This window comes from Trematomus bernacchii, unplaced genomic scaffold, assembly GCF_902827165.1.
Source record: "Trematomus bernacchii unplaced genomic scaffold, fTreBer1.1, whole genome shotgun sequence".
NCBI lineage: Eukaryota > Metazoa > Chordata > Actinopteri > Perciformes > Nototheniidae > Trematomus > Trematomus bernacchii.
This window is the reverse complement of record NW_022987910.1, coordinates 1012812-1031477: the sequence shown is the minus strand read 5'-3', so window position 1 is coordinate 1031477 and position 18666 is coordinate 1012812.

Sequence of the window (18666 nt, the reverse complement as noted above, 5' to 3'; positions counted from 1 at the left end):
TTAAGTTCAGACAGTATTTTAGTATTTTATCATAAAACTGAACCTGAGTCAATTACTTTTTTAAATGGTCACTGTACAAAGGACATTTTTGTATTGAGTTAAAACCTTATTTTTTGTTAGCTGTTTTGTTTTCTGTTAGCACAGCTCAGGCAACTGTTTCTTTTTTTGACCAAGTGTCGGCAACAAAATTGGCATAAAAACTATTATGTTGTTTATTTTTTGTATAAGCATTACATTCTCGAACGCCACTAGCATGCCAATAGACTTCTAGTCTTGTTGGCATAATGTAATTTGAGAGAAAGTAAGACAGAAGGGCTGATATTGCACATGCGGATGATGTCAAATTCTTTATAACGCCCATGCTGTTACTCCATGACCAATTTTTTCCCGTCTCTTCTTAAACACAACTAACCTTGAGTAAGTTGCCATGAAGCACTCGTGAAAATATTCAAACTAATGTCTGGAGAAATATTTTTAAAACAGTTGGGTTTTAAAAGAGAAATTAATAAATCCTTGAGGCAGAGCTTCTGACCTCTGAGAAGACCATGTTGTCACTGGCAAACACAAGCAGAGATTGTTGACAAGACCATAAATGTGATTGAAGTGCAATGATGGAAATCTTTTAGTGCTGGCCGTGCGTTCTTAAAATAATGCTTTTGGGCTGTTTCCTAATCTTGCAAAGCAACAGCAGTAAATTGTGCAAAGCAACACGTCACAAGGTGTTAGAACAGATATGAGGTCCAGGGCGTTGTTCTGCCAAGGTTTCGACCAAACAAGGTGTTTGTGTGAGCTAGCCGTTGCTCGATTAGGATGTTGCGCTTCTTTGGAGCTTGTTTGAAAGAATTTCCAGGAAAAAATGCAATCTTTGTTTGAAACTTTGCAAAGAGACATGATTGGTTTCAGAATGCTGGGAGGCCCACAGGTACCATCAATCTATTATAAAGGTATTGCAGCATCTCATCTTTCTCCCACTACAACAGAGTATGGGGGGGGGGGGGGGGGGGGGGGGGGTCGATGCAGAGCATGCTTGGCTGATTCTCCAAACTGTTCCAGTGAGACAAAATCTCTGGAAGCAGAATAGACATTGTTAAAGTACGTCACCATGGGACACGGTTAGGCCTCACCTTCCTGTTTCACAACCCCAAAAAAAGCTTAGACATTCAAAGAAACAAACGCACCTAAACATGCACATTCACTCCGAGGCCGGGGGGGAAAACAAACACTGAACACACACACAATCACAAGGGACTGGGTGTAAATCAAAAGCTTTTTCATGCAAACATACCAGGGAAAATCAGAAGCCCGAAGGATAGGGAGGATGATTGTGATCGAACAGAGAATTTATAACGAGAGTGTTGGGAATACCTACAATATGTGTCTACTCTGAATCAGATTTTCTTTTGTTGTGCCTTTGAGACATTATCCATCCACATCTGTGAAAACATCTCTTACAAAAAAAGGAACTAGATATTCAGCATTACTTTTTTACATCCCAGTGAATATATTTGGATGCTATATATCACACAGAATTGTTAGACGAGTGTCTGAGAAAACATTGTGAAAATATTTGCTTTGGCGCTTTCAATTTATGGATGCATATTGCAAATATAGTATGTCATATGCAAGCTGGTTTCAGATTGCCTGGTTGGCTAAAAAAAATCTTTAAGATGTGGACTTTCCATTTTACTTTACTTTCTCCTTTTCCCAAGGTTTCCCCTTTGTTTTCATTATTTTAAGTTTGAGTAAGGAGGGGTTAGGAAAAGGAAAAATATGATGTGCATGTGATTTCCACCAAATCAAATGTTAAGTGATTATAAGGCTAACATCTCTATCGGTTTGAGCTTGCTTTTTCTTACTTACTGGCCACTGTATGAGTTTTAAATCTGGTACAAATTCAAAAAATTGATGTACAGCCATATGCAGCTTGTATTTTAGCAGGCATCTCTTGTTGACCACGCCTTTACCGTGCGTTATGAGTGTCTTTTGATTGTGGATTTCTCTTTCTTCTACAGATTTTTTCTCCTTGAGGCCATCAATTTGTTGTCAGTTATTGATTCTGTATTGTCAGAAGGAATACCAATAGAGATAGCTTGACGTTTGGGTATTGAGATACATCAAATATACATCAAAGGGCCTCATCGATTTGAAGACTTGCGAGGCAGATAGAGGAAGAAAAAAGAAAGAAACAAGTGTGGGCCATTGTTTTTAGCAAGACCCACATATAGATTTGAGCAAAACAGCTACTGTCCGCAATACATTCAAACCATTTTCACAAATATATGTATTATTCACCAGAATAAAAACCTAGTAGTACAAAATACTACCTTTTTCCATGGTGAATGTGTTTTGATGTGTTGTCTTGGTGCTCTGGCAAGCATTCCTGGAGGAGCGCTGTGTTCAAAAATGTCCAATGTACTGTAGACAATGGAGCCTTTAAAACTGTGGAAATGTGTATAACCACATGCTCCTACTATGGGTTGGGGAGCTTTGGTTGGCAATCACAAGTGCCTGAAGAGCCAGAATGTGAACTACCTGGCAGTGTTCAATCTAACAGCAAAAACACACTGTCTAAAATCAATAGAAAAGTGCCCATAATAGGCAATTGATTATGAAGGAGGACATTGTGTGTCCATTGAACACGTGTCACTATTTTACCCTCATAGCCAATTACCCAGAAGCTTTTCTAAATCCACAAACGTACATGGTGTAACGCTGGGCCAGGAAAAATCTGCTCAAATACTGCAAAAGAAAAGAAAACATTTGTACATGTTCAAAGAAATTATAGAAGCCTGCCAAATCAAATTCATACAAGTACAAGTCGCTGTCCAGAATTCTGACAGAAACCAAAGGCTGTCGTGATGTTTTCCAAAAACCATGTGCCCCATTAAAGTGTAACACTTGAATAATGAGAAATGACCTGGAGGCTGACCCAAACCACTAAAAAGGCATTTCCTTAAATATCCAAAATATTTGTTGTCAATCAGAGAGGTTTCTGTGGGTTACCACTGTTTTTCTAAAAGTAATTTCACAAAACCAAAAGGAGCTCAGATCTGGAAAGCAAAACCGATGAAAACCTGATCTCAGAATCAGAATGACAATCAGTCTTTCATGTTGTTTTTGGCGGCGCTTCTTAATAATAAGGAATAAATTGACTTGGAAGCATTCCCAACTCCTCAGTCTGTCCGCCCCCTTGTCTCTCCAAACGGCCCTCCTCCCCCCTGCCTCGTACAATTACCCCCTCCTACCCGGCTCCTCAGCCCAGGCAACCCCTTTGCCCTCTTGTATCCGGCCATTTAGCGTGACAATCCATTATTTTGACGGGTTCTAGTGAAAGAAAGAGAGACAAAGAGACAGAAAGATGGGGGTTACTTTGACTTTCAGACATGGGCCCCAATTTCTTTTTTGCATATCTCTGTCTTTGGTCTTCGTTCCTTTTCATACTCCAACCTTCTTATACCGTTTCTACTTTACTTTTCCCTCCTTCTATTTCAAGTTCTCACCTATTTTTCAACTCTCAACCCCTTTTACTCCCCATGTCTTTTTATTTCCTTTTTCCTTCCTCTCCCTGCAGACCCACTTTACCCCCCTCAGCTCTTACCCCTGAATCCAGTCTACACCCCTCTGTCTGTCTGGCTCTCTATTGCTTTGTTGCTGGCAGCCTTTAGGAAACCTGATAAGGATATAGAAAAGGGAGGAGCCAGGGTTTAAAAAACAGAAAAAAAACTGCTTAAGGTAATATAAACCGGACACCACCCACCCGAACATTTTCCCCAATCCGCCTTCTAGCACCCATATGCCTCCTCAACCTTCACTACCCAGCAACTCCAACAAGATATCTGCCACAACTACGGGTGATACCGAACCCATCTCCCTTCTGCAGCTCGAAACACCCACTATGCATGCGCACCCCAAAATGGTATTAGAGTAAACATTCCATCCTCAATAACCTCTCCCACAACAAGCGTTTACAGTATTTAGCTTACTAGCCTAAACTCTTTACCAGAGCACAACAGTTGTGTTCTGTTTGGATGCTGTGTAAGAAATTCATTAGGATTTAGGCCCAAACTCTGCTTATTGTAACTTTACATATAAACGTGGTGTAAACACCGTAACCAAGTTGTGTAAATTGCTTAATGATCATTACAACATAACTTGATGTTACAGCTGAAGCACACTGTCAGAAACATTTTATAGGGACTATTTCCTTAGAATGTAGATGAGTAACGAGGACATCATTTCTGGAACGACATTATTTTATTGTAGTTTTTATTGCTAAGAAAAAGCAAAATTCCATTACAATCACTCCATTTGCCCTACAGAAGATGCAGACATTTAACATATATAATATCTTAATAGTTGGCATACACATCCAAGACTATTAACATACTGGTGTAAGAAAAGAAAAAACACTTAATTGAGATACACATTGTCTTAAATATGCTTTGTGAATATAAAACAACAACATCCCAGATCTCTTACATGTTCAGAGTAGAATCAAATCTAGCTCCTGGATTATTCAAATGTTGGCACAAATGTAGATTTGTGCAAAAATCTGGCCTTTGCACATAGTTTAATAACCTTAGGACAATCATATGAAAGTACAGCACAGGAAAAACGTGTTCCTTTCCTTTGAAATGTTCTCACTCTTTATACAAAACGGTCAACCCCCCCAAACTCTAACGCTATTTCCCTATGGTCTCTGTAAAATGTGTGTCAGGGCCTTAGAAGTGTGGCCAAGGCAAACACCTGGCACAGCGCAGGGATCTGCTACATTTCACCTTCTACCACGGAAATATGCACACAGGGAGTTCATATGCGCAGACATAAACTCACTCTACACAGCAGTCTCAGTTTCAGACCGTGTGTGCACATTAACACACACAGCAGATGCTGGTAAAGGCCAAAACATTCATACACGCATACACAGACATACACGTGCAGGCGCATGCAGAGGCAAATGGTCACTATAACGGAGGGAGAAACAAGTTTAACGTGGCTTCCCCCCCCACCTTCTCTCTTTCTGTCTCTCTCCCTGGTGGTGTGTCATGTTTCGGGGGGATAATAGGTGTCACGGTGAGACCCCTTTGGTCTCAGCGCTCTGGGGGACTCTAATGACACACACACACAAAATGTGTGTGCACGCATACACACATTCAACCATTTGAGCACAAGCAGTTCATTCTCTGGACCATGGGAACCACAGATGACTCTCCAGTCTTCTCACCTTTCTCTACCTTCACCAGTTACCTCCTTTTCTCCTTCACTTTCTCTTTCCTCTCTGCTTTTTCCCACACACACATTCATCTGCCTCATTTTTGAACCACTGTTCCCTTGGGTGATCAAACAAGTAGCTCACCATTGAAGTCTCTGTCTGTCTCTTTTTGTGTCTCTGCGTTGCTTAAGTGCAGCTTCTTTCAACATTGGGTCCAGATGTCAGATTTAACATAGGCATTATTGGGTCAGTGCACAGCAACAGTAGAAGCCAATCTGAATAACCCATGAGCTACTTTCTGACGCATAATTTGACCAAATTGGAAAATAACCCAGGGCGCTGTCACAGAATCTGAAAAGTCAGACATTCCCCTGTTGTGAACTTGTCGTGACGTCACAGGGTAGAATGCAAAAACGACTTCCCTTATTATAGCTTGTATCTTTTTTGTAAGTTATTGACATTAGTCCTTCAGTTGTGATAATACTGTTAAATGCAGAGATCTAGGAATGCAGGGTTAAACAAATCTGTTGGTGAGCAAAAGTGAAAACAACAACCATAAGTCAATATTGATTTCCCAAATTGTTCCATCACACTTTAGAGATCAACTTAAGAGCAATAGTTTAGCTCTTTTTTTTAACGCTTTGAGTTGTACGTTAAGATTGATACCATTCTATTTAGCTAAAACGAAGAGCCTGTCAGCTTAGCACAAAGACTTGGAGCAACGGAAGCTCTTTTATTGTCATTTGTACATAGCTACAGTGTAGATATATAAATGTAAATCTTAGGTCACAGGCTCCTCCAACAGTGCAACACAATAAAACAGATACAATAGTTAAAATAGTGCAAGTAAATACAGATAAAATAGGATAGAAATAGTGCAAGGAGAGTCTATATACAAGTAATTGGTATTGTACGTTTGGTCTCATGTACTGCACAACATTGGCTTTCTTTAGTCATGGCTGGTAACATTGCAACCTCACAGCAATAACAAGGCTCCATAAGCAAGTTAGTTGATGGGTTTTTGTCACCTTTTGACAGTCATGGCGCGTTTCCACTACACGGCCTCGCTCGGCCCCGCTCGGTATGGCTGGGCCTCGTTAGGACTGGCTCACTTTATGGCGCATTTCCATTACAGTTTAGGAACTGGGGTAGTATCTATAGTAACGCAGTGTAGGCGGAGCCGTGACGTGATCTTCAGAGAACCCCAGAAAAACAACACAGCCGTTAGCTGTTAGCACTCAGAGCTCACAGCTCCTCATATATGTTCAGAAACTAGACAAAAGTTAAACAAGTACAAACCACAGACTGCCTGTGTCATGGTGAATACAGTCGCTGCTTTATTTATGTCTGTATAGGCCGTTGTTGTGAGTGTGGACGGTCGGAGCATATACTGCGTTAGCTTAGCCAATCTCCATTTAGAACACACGCATTTTAAAAGGTTTTTTGCCTGCCGTCTGTCTGCAGACTTGACAAAGCATTAATTCATGGTTTTTACTAACCGGTATCAGTATGTTGTTACTTCGGCATCATTTTGAAACGTGTATTACAATTAAATCACGGTCAAATATGTCCATCTTGTTGTAGTTGTTGCCCCCTTGCCAGCGATGCTCTCTCTAGTTTAGCATACTCAGCCCGACTCAGCCTAGTTGTCTCTGGCCCTAGACCCGCGATTTTATGAGGCCAGAAAAACTGTGAATTAGGACCCGCCGGCCGGTACTAGGCCAAGTGGAAACGCAACCAAAGACGGGCCGCTGACGTCACAGCCCTCTTAAACCGTGCTCCGCGCTGTAGTGGAAACGCGCCATTAGGCTAGCTGTTGTACCTTGTTTATAGTCTATAAGCTAAGCTAAACCAAAACACTCAACTGCTAGCACTAGCGTAAACATTCCTCATTTGGCACATTCCAAAAGTGAAGACAGAAACTGCAGCTAAAATCCATTTTGATTGAGAAGCAGGCATTGTGACTTTTGTGACCGGCTTAACTATTAAACCGCAGAGGCAGAGTTACATGCATTATTGGAAGGATTCATTCAACGACTATACATTTTGACTTTTAGTGCAGGATTTTTCGCCCCATTCAGGATGACAGACACATGATAAGCCACCATGACCTACACCTACATTAACTCTCATGTATCATATTACTTATCCTCTTTCTTCCTAATAAGACAGGAGTAGGAGAACTGCTCACAGCTACAGAGGGAGAGTGTGTGTGTGTGTGTGTGTGTGTGTGTGTGTGTGTGTGTGTGTGTGTGTGTGTGTGTGTGTGTGTGTGTGTGTGTGTGTGTGTTTTGATGAAATACCATTGTTGACTTCAAGTGTGAATGTGCATATGATCATCTTTTTATGGAACTCTCTATTCACACAGTCCGTAGAGCAAAAGATTCAAAATAACTTTTGCTGAATTGCAATACGTGGGGGGTAAAAAATAAAAGAAAACCAGAACAGGAAACGAAAGAAAATAGAAACTGTGGTCAGTTTCATGTCAGTTATGATGGATTTCAAGTGTGACGTTTTGACAACAGAAAGAGAGTAGTGAAACTTCCACAGAAACTTCTCAAAGTAGTCTTGTGACCTATTACATTCTCTGTAGTTTATTGTAATGTTCAGCATTTTGCAAACAGTAATTGTTTCAACACACAATGAATATACATGTCCTGTTTTCACCTGAAGCAGATATTATTGTCTGTTTTTATGTATTTTTTGTCAAAACATAGCAGAGACTCTGTGTTGCAGTTCCACTCTCATAGAAGCAGTTTACAAATGTGATAATCTACCAACTTTCAACAGACACGTTTCCATTTACAGGAAGTCAGTACTTGAATATATTGTTGGATTTGGAGTTTCAATGTAAAATGTAATCACCAGACAATGACCAAATGGTATAAATAGCCCTTTTGTCCTTCTGATAGTCCTTAATATCTATTTTTCAGCCACTTCATATATGTATACTGTCATAGAACCACAAACACAAAAAAGTACATTATATCTTAATAGTGTATATGACATACTTAAAACCCTGTATCTCACTACTCAGTGTGTGTGTGTGTGTGTGTGTGTGTGTGTAACCCGATGTCTTTTAATCTATCCTCTGCCACAGGACATGTTCACACTTCTCCCTCTAGATGCTCTCACTCCACGATCACATCATTATGACTTAAGCCTGGAAGCTGATCCAAAAGTTACATAGAGATGCGACATGCTAAATATTTAGCATGGCAACGTGGGTTTCAAATGCAAGCTGTCTATTAAACTACCAACATGTTTGATGCAAAGCATAAACACAGTCATGTTTGGTAACACTAATATTGTACATATCAAGAAACTAACTGTTCACACAGTGTGTAATCTGTTGATAGAGTATAGACACATTAGTAATTTGTCAGTAAAACATGTAAATGTCTGTAGAGCAAAACAGCTTAAACCGATTAATCTGCACAGCTGTCTGTTCAGCATTACTCATTTAAATAGTCAACAGGAATTATCTGCATGTTCCTTACTCATTTTTCTTACTAAACACTCCTGCTCTGACATATTTAGGTGTCATGTGTATGAAATAGGACAGCCGTACATTGTCAACACCTGGTGGGAGCATGAGTATTGTGAACAGACGTTCTGTTTAAAGTGGAGAAGTGTTTGAACACAGTGCGAGAGTGATGCACTTGTGTTCTTAGTCAACACAGATTTCATTTTTTACTCATCATCATAGAAGCCACAGACCTTTTTTTAACCTTTGCTGGCTTGAACTACTCTCGAGAGCCCTGAGATTAGAGGACAAAACTCTTTTAAGTGCTTTCTAACGTCAGCAGGCAAACTCAACGCCACTCCCAATGCAACCGTGACATCAGCCATGGCAACCATGACTTCCCTTTTTTATTTAGCTTACACAGACTTGAATGCCTACGCTCACCTACAGTTCAAAATGAAGAGTAACCTGCATACATTTGAGACAAAACTCCTCCTACAAACCTGTGCTTTAAAGACACTGCTGCATTATAGCATGACGCTAAACAGGCCTGCATGGATCAGTGAGTGCATACATATGGTAAATGATTTAACAGGATTAAGTAATCCGATTCCAAAAAATAAGCATCTTTACCCAGCTCAGATTACATTTTTAAAAGTGCGATTTGATTGTAGTTACATTTTCATGGATAACATTTTTGTATATGTATTTGAAATATGTTTTTTTAAATTATGGGAAAATTATCACGTTTACAAATGCTATTAAAACATGTTCTTCTGTATATCAACAGGACTGACGCCTCTCAGGTTGCCAGTTTTGTCAATGCTAATATTTTATTTTTGTATTTGTTTTTAAAGTGTGGATAATGGAGTTTAATTGTTTTTTATTCACATTAAAAATAAAAGTGCTCCTATTGTGTCCTCCAAGTGGCCTTTGAAAAGAGAACATCATCCCAAATGTTGTATAATACATATTTAGTTATGCATGTCGCGGCAAAAACATAAAAAAGTAAAACATAAAATTAACTACAAAAATAAAACTACAGCTGAGGCACCAGCCACCAAATCTTACGCAGGGGAATAATCAAACTCCTCGCAAGAATGTAGTTCATGCAGTTTATTCCAATCAAAAAATTACAAAGAGCAAAGGTGTTCCTGCCCTGTTCCTTTCCTTTTGCCTATACGTGTGCGTTACCCACCTCCACCTGTCTCCAATAAATACTCATCACCAGGCATACATTACACTTTAATTAAACAAAACAAAAAATCAAAAAATTCCAATAAACAATTATAAATTACTACAAACAAAGACGGCAAGAAAGTAAAAATTTAATTATTAAATAACATAAATCAAGGTATAGCTCCAACAGTGCACCTGGGTTTGAGAGAGTGCAGGACATGAAACCGAAAGCAGAGAAATGATAGAAAACATATTGGAAATAGTGTTGATGGAAAGACATAAAGATGGATGTCAAACATAAACCGTCTCAGAGGGACAGTCAAATGTTCCATTCTCCCCATCTTATTCCGAAGCCAGTGGATGTTTTCACTCCAGGATGTACAGCGAGAAACAATACAAGTGTTAGATGCCCCCTCAACACTGTCTTTCTCCCTGTGCTTTACACTTCTCCATGTCAACCCCTCAATCATTGTCCCCTAGCCTCACCCCAATCAGGATCAGGACCTACTGACCTTCCCACTGACCCCTCTGTTGACCCCCCCCCCCTTCCCAGTGTATGTTGCCACGGGGAGGCCTGAGGATTAGTCGCTATGGAAACAGCTGGCACTCTTGTCTTTTTGCTTTTGTTTTTCTTAGATCTTGAGAGTATCACCAAGTATTTTAGTCTGTAGTTTGAGTAACAAAACAAAACTTTAGGTCATTGGGGAAAGGAGCACTTTTAGTGGTGGTGTGCGTGTGTGTGTGTGTGTGTGTGTGTGTGTGTGTGTGTGTGTGTGTGTGTGTGTGTGTGCGTGTGCGTGTGTGTGTGGAGGGGTAACCTATGACCCCTGGATTCCTGTATTCCCACTAGGAGCCAAATCATTCCCAGTCCAAATGATTTGAACACTAATGCAACCTCCACACTAACAACCTTTACAAATGTACTGTAGGCACACACAAACACACACAAAAACATTTCATCTCTGTAATTTAATGTTTTTTATTCCTGACACAGCCTTTATACCCACACACTGATACATACACACACCTAGTATAAATAATATAAAGACAGATTGACCCTGCAGACTGGGAGATTGAATCTATTGGAGGGGAGGTTGGAGAAAAAGAATTCCATCATATTTCTCTGAGAAACTTGGGTGAACCTTTTACCCTTTTTTTAAAGAAATGTCAGAAAAGAAATCCAATGGATGTTTTTGTCTAGATTGAAGCAAATAATAAGATCTGGAATGACATGGCGTCTAGACAGAAAGCGTTATTAAGTCGTTTGTCATCTATTTGAATCAATACAGCTGTCTACAATGTTGTTTTATTGAGTAAACGGCTTCAACTGTATGTGCATAGACTAGCTAAGGTTAGACGTATTTGGCTCTGAACGGTGCTCAAATGTATTAACTATACTCAATAGTTTATTTTTTAATATATAGATTTTATTTTAATTTTATTTAAATATAAAAAGCTAAGTAGGTTTGACAATGTTTACAGAAACAAATCCATTTGAGAGCAAGTCGGCACTCACAAAACCAAAGCACCAGAACAATCCATCACTAAGGTCAAAGTTCGGTTTTAAGGTGTTGTAATGTGAGCCGAACACCACACACACCTCAATTAAATGTAACCAGATGGCCATTCATTGTAGAAATCGTCTTGTTTTCAGCTACTAATGAGGTGTAATGGAGTTTGAGTAGAGGTGAGATGCAAATAAACTTGGAATATGTTAGCTTTGATAAAGAAACTCATGTGCTGGTACTGCCCACACTTATACAGAGAAGCTAAAGTAGAACCATATGGTGGTCAAACATTGTGTAGAAAACTTCTGAATGTTTTACGGTAGTTGACACCATTACAAGAGATTTGTGTCAAACAAATATCAATCTTCTCGGACAGAACATCCACTGCGTGAAGAACAGACTTCGACAATGAGGGCAGAAACTGATTAACAGCTGGAAAAATGGAAGAGGAAACAGAAAGAGGGCAAAAGGACAAAGACTTACAACCTAAAGAGTGTTGCAGTGCTGAGACTGATACACACACTCTGGGAAGTTAGTGATAGAGGATGACTGCTGCAAAAAGCGCTGATTTATTTTTGCCAAAATTGACATATGGTATGTAGAAGAAGAATAAAATACAAACCATATATTCTACAGTCACCACCATCTGGGGAAACTCTTTCACTTTTTTCATTTGGAAGCAAAACAAGGGGAAAGAGAAAAGGAAAAAACAAAAGAAATAACAAAGCATGAGGTCAAAAGGTTTTAGCTGGCCAGTGGCAGAAGTCAAAGGTTAATGTGAGACTGCATCCTGTCAACAAATAGCTGAGCATCCATGTTATCTGCCAATCAAACAGTTGTGTAGACAGTGTAGGATAACATCTCCTGTGTTGAAGATAGCTATATTTAGTGGGACAGCTAGATTGAATAACAGAAACAATTGTTATGTTCAATTTAAGAATCGTTGTGTTTTCAATATCTTAGAATGAGCTGATCGTATCTACAAAGGGAGCGAGTCCACTTTGGCAGAGTCCGCCATTTTTCAAACCAAACAGTACTGTCGCTTCACATTTTTTCATTAGCCAAAATCCGCCGTACACTGTACTGTACTGTAGTGCCACAGGGAGGGGTGAGCAGAGGGGTATTTAGTTGGTTGCAATTTGCAACCTGACCACTAGATGCTATTGAATCATACACACTGGTCTTTTAAGTTAAACATGTTGTGCAACGTGTAGACATTTCAAAGAATCCTTTGAGAAAGGGATAGCAGAAACGTTTTCATATCCTGCAAACATAAAGCATGTTGTTGTTTCAAATTGTTTTCATTTGTGAGTAGATCTTTCTTTTATCTCACCCATGGAAAAAAAAACAGACTGAGTTTCTGGAGAATCAACATGACTTATCAGAAAAACACCCAGTGAGAATTGATGCCAAAGGGGATGGAGAAAGTGAGGAAAGAATGGAAAAGACCAACGTACCACAAGAGGGCTCTATTTCTGTCACTGACAGAAAACACACATACAAACAAACAAGTCACAATGCAGGAGCTTTTCTCATCAAACACATGTAATGCCAGCTGAACAAAAGGCCCGACTAATCAACTCGGAGGTAGGTGTCCGGTCTGATCCAGGCCTGCTAATAGAGTGTCAGGAATCACTGGATTAACATGAGAAAGACTCCACTGATCCTCACAGAAAGAGCAGATAGCAAAGTAGTAATCCTCAAACAGCTCACAATAAACCAGTCTGTGATTAAACAGAGATGTTACATTTCTGTTATCCATGTATGAAGTAGTATAAAGAACAATATGGAAGAAATGCGTTCAAGACATAGTTCATATTTATTATATCAGTGCTGCTGATTTTCTTTTAATTATAGAGTTTATGACTTTGTTACTTACTACCCTGAACAGCTTAAAATACCTCACTTTTCACAAGGAAATTATGCCCCACATTTTCAACAATGAAGCTACATTAGATCAAGCATTATGTCCTTGATATTCTTTAGTTTGTAAACACAAATGAAATATGTTCCTCAGAGAAAGTTCACTGTGACACATGGACTCTCCTGGAGATCATATGCAACATAAACCCATGTGAAGATGGTTGGTTTTAGTGAATTCTTACAATCTTTGTAAGAAGTAAGTCTGCATTTCTGTGCGACACTGGATATCAGCATTTGGGAATCAGAGGCACAATGGTCAGTGTGGTTAAAAGCGATGACAAGGGGCTGGGGGATAGAAAGTGAGCGAGAGCGAAAGCAAGAGACGACAGAGAGTGAGGCTGAGGTCTGTTTTTATTGGACTGTTTCTGGAAGCAACAAATGTTCCCTTAACTTTACAGGGGAAAATTCTCCCACAAAGATTTTTACAGACTTTAGCACAAAGTGAAGAACAGATGAGAAGAGAAGGAAAGAAGGAGAGAGAAGAGATTAGCTATAACCCTTTGTATGAGTTGGCATTTGTAGAGCCAAGGCATTCCCATTTAAATAAGCCCCCTTCTATAGGCCAATTATCAGTTAAACTTCCAAAAAGCTGACAGAAAATGTTTCAAAGTTATATTATGACAAAAAGCAGAGGACCAGTGTGTATGACTCTCCTAGCACTGATATGTTACCATAACAATGGTCTCATTTGGCTAAACATTTTATATGAAGCTTTCCATGATGTGTAGCTGGGTGGCCTGCTGATGACAGAAGCCATCGAGCAATTGGATATTGCAGCAGCTGCTGATAGTCAGTGGAAGAACTAAGGCTAAAAGACAATGCACGCTCACATTAAAGGTTTATCTTGCGAAAAATCTGCTCTGACATTTAACAAATATGCTATTTTCAATTTCTTTGTCTTCACATCAAAAAGGCACACATGCCCTTTCAAATCTCTTTAAAGGTCAGGGGTCAAGTGTGTTTCTATACCGTTAATCCCCCATTTCTCTTCAGCTCGTCCCTCCAATGGCGAGTTCCCCAGGGGACAGGTGTGTCGCTCCCCCCATTGCTCTCTATCCCCCCCTCCCTGGCGCCAAGGGACAGGTGTGGGGTGTGCTGGCCTTGCAGTGACCTCCTTACCTGGGGGTAGTCGGGGGTCTCCTCCTCCTCCTCCTGCCTTTCTTTTTGTCCTGCACCTATAGGGCTGCCTTCCACCTGCTCCAATCCCACCTGCTTCTTAGTAATGGAGTTCGAATCTGGAGTGGACAAACAAGAGAAGTAGTAGGGGGGTTGATTTGGGGTACAAAATCAAGACTGACAAAGATATAGTGGGGGATGGGAGACAAGACAAATGCAAAGGAGTCAAACATCTCCCAGAGTGAATGTACTGAGTGTGTGAGTGAATAACAGAGTAAAGAGTCAGAGAGAGTGAGACGGACATGTGATACGCCACAGCCCACCAGTTTCTTTGTTCTGCCCCTCCAGCAACTGACAGACAGGACAATAGCACCTGGCACTGCTATCGCTCCTCCCCTCCTTTTCTCTCCTCATCTCTGCCTCTCCAACTCCATTCATCTCCATGTGGCACTCTTGCACACGGCGGATGTTTTAAATAAAGGCAACAGAACCTCATGATGATGTGTTTTGCTCACCATGTGCTGGAATGACTCTCTACCCAAGTTTCCACTCTTATCTTGGTGCCTCAAGCTAACACAGGGCCAAACTGAGAACCATGGGAAAAATGCAGCATGTGAAACATTGTGACCGTAGGGTGCATGAGAAAAAGTATTTATTTCTTAAGCTAACAAAAAAACACATAAATGTTGATCGTTGCCTAATACAGCATTTCTATCACCTTGCACAACTTTTGAATAGATTTGAGAAAACAATCTGTGGTGTCATTTATCTGCATTTATCAAAGTTGTTCTACTCTCCACCTCTAATTTTATGCTGTTCAAATTACGGATGAAATAAAAAAATAACCTGCAGATTATTTACACCATTAATTGATCATATTTGAAGCTATGTAACGCAAAAAGTTGAATAAAAAACACTTATCATTGAAGCCCAAAAATACGCATTGCTTGTACTGCATCACCACCAGTTCACAACCAAAATATATTTCATTCATCATAATAAATGACAAAGGAGTGCAGCAAATCATCACAGTTAAGAATGTGGCCTGTAAATGTTTGGCTTCTTTTTGCTTAATAAAAATCTCCTTCAAAATATCAAATACTCAACAAATTGTTGCTGCTTTTCAGATATGAGCCTCAATGTTCCCTTAATAGAAACTGATTCCCTTTTAATAATTTAAAACCTTTTTATTGGGACGTCTTTGACTTTCAAGTTTATGAAAGCTATGAGTGACATGGCTGATGTCCGGCATAGTTTGGCAATGCACACAAACATTTTTTTCTATTTTTTTGTAATATTCAGAAGCATTTATTGTTTCTGTGCATTATTCTCCCTCTTTGTTTTTTCCTTGTTCTCTCTCTGAACTCTTCACCCCGTGGTTGCACTTCTGACTCTTTGCTTCCCCTAGCCCTGCACACAAAGACTCATTCACACACTCATACACCTGCCCTGAATTCAAACACACACCCGTAGTGTGTAGAAGAAGTCTGATGTTGCGTTACCTTAATCGAGGTCCTTAAGGACCTTAAGGCATGTTAAAGTAATTTCAATATGTCATCCAGTGGAATAAGTGCTATTGAAATACTAAGTGTTATAAAACTAGATATACTGTATAACAGGCTGGAAAGAAATGCTTTAACTACTGAGCAGGGAATATTGTGTAAGGAGTGGAAAGCAAGGTATGGAAGGGCCCCTTTCCACACTAAAACTCCTGAGACCTATCCATTGTCCAGCCAACATCCTCTTTGTGTGTCTGTGTGTGCATGTTTGTGTGTGTGTGTGTAACAGGATGTCCCTGACATCTCTGAAAAGCAACTTTACCTCCCTCCACACCCTGCACACCCAATTCCTGTGCATTGTTTCCTACCAAGAAGCAAGAGGGACAGAGAAGGAGTGCGTATGTGCGTGTATGTGCGTGTATGTGCGTGCGTATCTGCGTGTATGTGTGTGTGCGTGCATGCCGTGAGTGCATGCGTGCGTGCGTGTCATGCGTGTGTGTGTGTGTGTGTGTGTGTGTGTGTGTGTGTGTGTGTGTGTGTGTGTGTGTGTGTGTGTGTGTGTGTGTGTGTGAAACAGAAACAAAGCAAGGTAGTAAACAGGTGTGCATATAAAGGCAACAGAGAATGAGTGCACATGGGAGATATTATTGTACAGCAATTCCTGTGCATTGTTTCCTACCAAGAAGCAAGAGGGACAGAGAAGGAGTGCGTATGTGCGTGTATGTGTGTGTGTGCGTGCGTATCTGCGTGTGTGTGTGTGTGCGTGCATGCCGTGAGTGCATGCGTGCGTGCGTGCGTGTGTGTGTGAAACAGAAACAAAGCAAGGTAGTAAACAGGTGTGCATATAAAGGCAACAGAGAATGAGTGCACATGGGAGATATTATTGTACAGCAGAATGTGAGCGTTTTTCTTAGACGGGGAGTCAGATGGGCAGACAGAAGGGGGGAGTCGGCTAGAGATGACAAAGGGTCTGAAAGGAGGAGAAGAAAGATGGAGGGATAATGGATGATAATGTGAGAAACAGGAGAGGAGCCAGTGAAAGAGATTATCTGATCTGACTGCTCTCCATAAAGCAAAGACACGGTGGACACACACAGAAACACACACAGGCCAAACAGGAGAAGAGGGAGAAAACACTCAAAGCCCCTCTGAACTTTTTTCCCCCTTTGTTCAACAACACTTTGCCTTACTTAACTTTGTTTCTGAATTACAGCTCAGAACCGTTCAGCCAATTCCTTGTCAGCAAGTTGTCAAAGACACCAGTACATATACATTATCCTAATTTCCATGGAATGAGCTACATTCCTCAATGACTATGATTTGGAGCCTGTCTTGGAATATAACGTCTGTCCACAACACAATATATCCAAGATTATGAAACCAAATTTGTCGAACCACATCCATCCCTACATCCACACCAACACAATATGATAATAGGTCACAAAGCAAAAGGCCACCAATCTAGATAGCTAATGATAGGAAAGCCTAAAACTTAACTCCAACACTACCTTATTTGACTGAGCACTGCACCATGCTAACTCAGCAAGGAAACATACTACTTGGTCTATAGAAAAGGATAAAGTCCCACAAAGTCTGTTGTGTACACATGTTGACTCCAGAATACTTTAAAGCTCCAAATAATTTGAAGAATCAATCTTTAAATGGTCAAAAGTGCCACACAACAATCCACTGTTTGGCAGGCTACTCTGCTGATCCCAATTCACAGTGACTACATATCCTTGAGGGTATAGTTTAAAATCTTACAAAAAATAGTGTTATTTATTTTCTTGTCGACAGTAGGATGAGAAATTGTTTCCACTCTCATATCTATACAGTAATGATTTATTAGCTAATCGGAGGCAATTTGGAGTTTTATATCTTGCCAAAGGACAGTGTGATATGTAGGTAGAGCGACCACCAATTTGATCAGTTGTTGCTCTACCTCCTGAACTACCTGACTCCCAACAACCAGTCTTGCTCTGTCTAAATATCCTGTCTCTTAACCTTTTTATTCAACATGTTATATTTGTAAAAATGACATGGGGTGCCACCAGCGAGGCTACCAGTAGAGTCGTGGTAATCTAGTTTCAGCATGAATGCGACAAAGACACATGCTCCTTTTCTCATCTATATCTTGGAAAGAAAACAAATATCAAACTATTGCTTTAAAGCTTTTAATCCATGTCTACCAGGAACCTGCACTGGCAACCCACCCAAAGAGCAGGCTTGGAATTAGGCCCCGTCCACACGGAGACGAAACTGAGACGAAACGGATTTCGAACCGAAGTCGATTTCAAAAAAGTCTTCCGTCCACACGGAATCGGCTCAAGAAAGTGTCCGTCCACATGAAAACGCTCGAAAACGCTGAAGACGCTGTAGTACATATGCTGGGCCTGTGAGTGGCGCTGTACTTCCGCCACAAAATACACTAAAAGCAGCGAATAAGACCGATGACGATTATTATTATTATTATTATTATTATTATATTATATTATATTATTATTGTTGCTGATGGTTGTGGTAGAGGAGCTGTAGATTTTGCACTAAAACCTGTATCATGGTTAGTAGCATCTGGAGCACAAACGCAACCCTGTGATCCGCCATTGTTGTTGTTGTTGGCGAAACGCATCAGCAATGACGCGGGGGTGAGCAGGAGAGGTGGGGAGAGGCGGGGCTATGGCGTCATCGTTTCAGGAAATTATCGGAGCCGCAAGCGTTTAGTCTCCAGACTTACCCACTTTGGGAGCCGTTTTCAAAGTGTAT